The following is a 5,343-nucleotide window of genomic DNA, read 5'->3' as shown; positions in this document are numbered from 1 at the left end:
GACCAGGCTGGCCTCGAACTCAGAAATCCACCTGCCTCTGCCTCCCGAGTGCTGGGATTAAAGGTGTGTGCCACCATGCCTGGCTATTTTTAAGATTTTAATGACATAATTTTCCCCTCCCTTTCCTCCCAACCCCTCCCATGCAGTATCTCAAATTTATGACCTTTCTTTTATTGACAATTATATATATATGTATATATATACACATACATATGTATATACATACATATATATATCCATATATATACACACACATACACACACATACATATATACACATATACCTAAATATGATTTGCCCAGTCCATATGGTACTTGTATGCATTTAAAAATTATAATTATAAAGGGTTCTTCTGCCTTACCCAGTTCATTTACATGCACATCTGCCTTGTACAGTGTTTGTCCTCCTGTTTGCAACTTTACATAAACACATGAGCAGTTTTATAATCACAAAACCAAACCAAGAGTCAAGACTCTGGAAAAGCCACAGATTGGGGCTAGAAGGGAGATAAGAAAGGGTAGGACCAGGTTACTGTCTAGAATGCATGATATACAGCCATAAAATTGTTAAAGAACTAACTTCATTAATAAAAAAGGAACATTGCTAGCAATGAAGGGATATCGATTAATCCAAAAAAGGAAATATTAAATACATCTGAAAATTCTGAAATTAATGTCAAATGACTAAAGCATGGTTTACACTATTTGGTTTCATGTTGTAATTCAGCAGTCTCTAGCTCTGAGTAGACTCTGAAATAGGAGCTCTGCTGGAGCAGATTGTCTGCATTTCCGTGCAGTGCCTAGGCTTCTTCACGTCCACACATGATCTTAAGTAATGGAGCATTAAGAAGTAGAATAATTTACTGATTAGCATGAGTCACTTCTAGCCAAAGCATCTGCCTTCTTCATAAGAACATGAAACCTGTATCGGATGTCTGAGGACATTTGCCTGTTTCTCATCTAGTTGGTTTGTCATGACTCTGGTCTGGGCAATAAGTCACAAATGCTTCTTGATTTATCTTCCAGCCGTGTGTTGTCAAGATCCCTAGTGTCATCTCAGAGTTTCTGCTTCAAGATATTTTAAAATATTCATCCCCTTTTTTATGGTTTTCCAATCAGCTAGTTTTAAAGCATGTAAATTAACATATGACTCATTGTCCTCTTATGTAATATATGCATGAGGTTCTTGGAAGCGAGACAGTCTCACAGTGTAGAAAGACTGTGAAACTCCTGACAGGCCAGAATGTGCTGAGCCTTATTTTCCAAGAATGAGTCATGAGGTGAAAGTGATGATAGGTGTGGGTACTTAAGAAAACGTGATAAGAAAATCAACTGACATTCTTCCTTGGTACTTTGGAGAAAATAAAAATAAAATGATATTTTCTAGGCGTTTCACAAACCATGTGCCCCTCAGCCACTACTGAACTTTACTTTGAATAACCAAAGGCCTTTCACAATGCTATAGTCTCTAGACAGCAGTTCTTCGTTTGGAGAATCCTTCCATCCCTCTCGTGCAATGCAACAGCCACCTCTTCTTTTAGGTCTGTGCTCAGCGGCTCCTTCTTCTATACTGTCATCTCGGAATTCTCCAAGTAGTTTGTTAAGTCATCTTCTAAGCTTTCACAGGAGTGTGCTCATAAATGTTTTAGTTTTTGTTTTTCCCAGTTGAAAAGTAATTTGGGGGCAGGAGCAAAGGCCTAGGCAGCAGAGCACTTGCCTCTCAAGCATAAAAGCCTGAGTCTGGATGCCCAGACACCACAGAAAAGGCTGGGCCCAGTGGTGCCCACTTGTGATCCCAGTGTTGGTGATAAGGGCAGATGAAGATGGACCCTTGGCAATCAGTGGTAAGATAATCTAGCATATTTGGCAAAATTTCAGACCACTGAGTAACCCAGTCTCAAACTAAAGATAGAATAAAAACCAAGGTGATTGGCTTTTCACCTCTTCATGATTATGCATACATGTACACACAGGTACCCACACACGTGTGCACCCACATATATGAACAGATACATATGAAACTAATATTAATATTTACTGTTATTGATCGATATACATGGATGTTTACATCCAATCCCAAGAAAGCAAGATGCTAAGCATGTCCTTGTACTGGTTACTCGTCTGTCATGACAACGTCGCCTCTTTCTACATAGCCACTATTGTTTCAATAGAATACTTTGTCTTGGATTCAGTCTGTCCACCAAAATGTACCATTTCATAAGCTTTTAGTAATGACTCATGGCTAGTAAACTCTCTTAAGTCTGTGCATTTCTAAAATGGTTTTTGCCCTTCTACATGAGTTAGTTCAATTGAATGAAATGATACAAGTTTCAGAATTTTTGCTTTTTGAACTTTGATAATTCTCTACTGCTAAATAAAATCTAGGACTACTGATTTCATTTCAGAGAAAGCTGTCATGAAAGGTCTGATCTCTTGAGAAACATTCAGTGTATTTTCCCTTAACATTCTCAAATTACACTAGGGTGTGTATGGATGTGGGTGGCAGTTTTCTATTCAAGCTTCTAAAACACTTTGGATTTTCCCAATATTTTAGATGACTCATTTCATCCTGAATTTTTTTCAGTAACCTTGTGGTTTGAGATTGCTATTTATACTTACACTGAGCATGCTCCTCCAGCAATATCATTAGAATAGATTGCATCAGATAGATTCCACTGTCTTACTAAGTGAGTATACATGTTTGAAAATAGAGGCTGTCCTTGGGTATTTAGGAGGAGGATCAAGTTGAGGAAACTTTTCACACAAATAACTTTTTTGAGGGCCTGGATCGCAGGCCCTCCTGGTTGTATGTCAGTTGTTAAATCAACCCCATTTCAAAGCTGTTCAATCTTGTCCTTGAAAACAGGGAGGAGCAGTGCTTCCCCATTTGAGTTCCCTCTTTGCTGTTTGATGACGACTCATGCTCCACTTCCTGACTCTCCAGACCCTGCCCACACATGAGGGACTCTCCAAGGGAAGGAATCTCCCATGTATATTAAACAATCCTCTAGGGTTTATCCTAGGCAACCCCTGCTCTGCCAAATGCTCCTGAACTAGGTATCAAGTGAGGTCCAGAGAGCTGTGGCGAGGGTCTTCTCCTCTGTCTTCATCATTATGAGCTGTTGTTCTTCACTACTTCCTTTGAGAAATGCAGGTTTGACAAAATAGCAACTTCTCCTACAATTCTCTTTTCTAACTCCTCTAAAAGAAGATGGTTCTATCTACAACATAGCTTCCATTATTATACATCAAAAATTTTGATCTGCTGAGCTCTTTCTTATTACATATAATTTATATACACATGCCATATATATTCACACACACACACACACAGCTTTTAGACAATGTATTCCTTTCCTTTCCCTTGGGAAGTCCCTCGTGTGGGCAGGGTCTGGAGAAACAGGAAGGAGAGCCTAAGAGCCTGCGCTGTCTTAGAACAACAAGGAGGGAACGAAAAGAGGAACCACTGATTCCTTGTCTTCAGCACAAGCTTGGACATTGTGTGCGTGCATGCGTGCATGCATGCATGCATGTGTGAATGTGGGTGGGGGTGGGTGGGTATGGGTGTGTAGTACTAAAATATTTTTATCATTGTAATTCATCTCAACAGGTTTTGGAAGTCCAATAGGACAGACAAAAGGATAGCATTATCTTGTTGTTAATTCTCACAAATTTATATCAGTGTACATGTTCTCCATAAGAACACAGTAGTTCTATAACTCCCCATTGTCTGACTCAGCAAATGGAGAGAGTGGAAATAGAAACACGAAACTAAAAAAAAAAAAAAATCATGAAGGAATCAAGGACGAGATAGGCTTGACTTTTCTGGTAGTGGCAAACATCAATGGAAACATTTTAGGAGAGGGACGGATGCTGAGAGTTTGGAACGAATGAGGAATGCGGCAGCTGAAGATCCTTTTGGATGACATGAAGGTTGATCCTGATGCCTTGCTGAACCTCAGCTCTCCTACTTGGAGGAAAGAATGTCTCCTGTAAAATTATCAAGACCTTTTTTTTCTTCATCTTAATTACATGATCTGAATGAAAAATTGGAAATCAATCGAGCCACCTGGTGCCTCCAGACAGAGGCCACGCATGGTTTGTGCTTGTCCTGGAACGGGTGTGGCTGGGCCTTGGTGGACTTTGAAAAGGACTGTCCTTTATATTCCTTCTCTGCAATTTATGAGTAGCTCTGTGTGTACATTTTGTCCTGTAGTCCTTAGTTCCTTCTTCATTTCAACCACAATTTCTCTGTGACTTACTTTATTGCTATGTCTATAAAGCTCTGATAAGGCACTAAATGATAATAAAAGATTCGCCAGATAAAAACTCCGGGTAAATGTTTCTTGTTAGTTATATACAGATTTTTAGGGCAATATTAATCTTTTATTTTTCAAAAGTCTTTATAAGGAGAAAAGTTAACCCCCCCCAAAATCATGTAGTTGAATAAATTTGCCATTATAAAGCTAATTTTCATTTAGATTTTTGGGGCCTCAAATGATGGCTTCTAATTATGACCCCATAAATCAAAACCATAATAAACTTACTACCAAGAAACCCAAAGCCTTTAAAAGATAAAAATCAGACTAGTTAAATAATATACTGCATAATCAAATTGGTTTGGAAAGACAGGCACACTGCTCAAATCATTCTTAAATTACAGTTCCTTGAGTAACAGTCTGTTCCATCCTGCCTGTTATTAGGTCTGTAGAAAAATTATACCTATTTTTAAAATTCTATATTTAACCTAAAATGTGGTTTCTTTCCCCCCCCCAGTAGACACTAAAATGATCCGTTCTTATTCTTTACATTTATGTATATTAAAATATTTCCATATACTTTTGTCAGGCCACCCCAGTCTTAAATTGGAACCAGAAAGTGCTATGGCAAGACTATCATGATTCAGCTGTAACATCGGTGAGGCTCCCCACACTGCTCCCATGGCCAGAATGGATAGCTGATCTCACTTGCTAGCTGAAGGTCCCTCCTCCATTCCAGTTCTATGCATATTTCTTCCCAAACTGAGCACTCAGTCAGTAGTAGAGATTGTGTTTCCACTATAGGAGACAAGTACTTTTCAGTTGATGGCATCTGAATAGCTGTATCCAACCCCTACTCCCCATGTGCAAGCTCCAAAGGAGCTCTTGGGACTAGTTAACCTAATAAAAATCTTAATGGGCATATATAATTCCATAGTACTAAGTTACATAGTACTAAAGTTTGAGTTTTCCAGAACAATTCTTGACGAGTAAGAGTACAAAATGCAAGAGAGATTCTTTTGCTTTGGATCCCGGTGGCTTAAAAGTAAAAGTAAAATTGATCAGTAGAATAAATAAAAGTAGT

The sequence above is a fragment of the Mus caroli genome, chromosome 2, assembly GCF_900094665.2.
Source record: "Mus caroli chromosome 2, CAROLI_EIJ_v1.1, whole genome shotgun sequence".
Classification (NCBI taxonomy): Eukaryota; Metazoa; Chordata; class Mammalia; order Rodentia; family Muridae; genus Mus; species Mus caroli.
The sequence above is the reverse complement of the archived record's forward strand: the minus strand, read 5'-3'. Positions refer to the sequence as shown.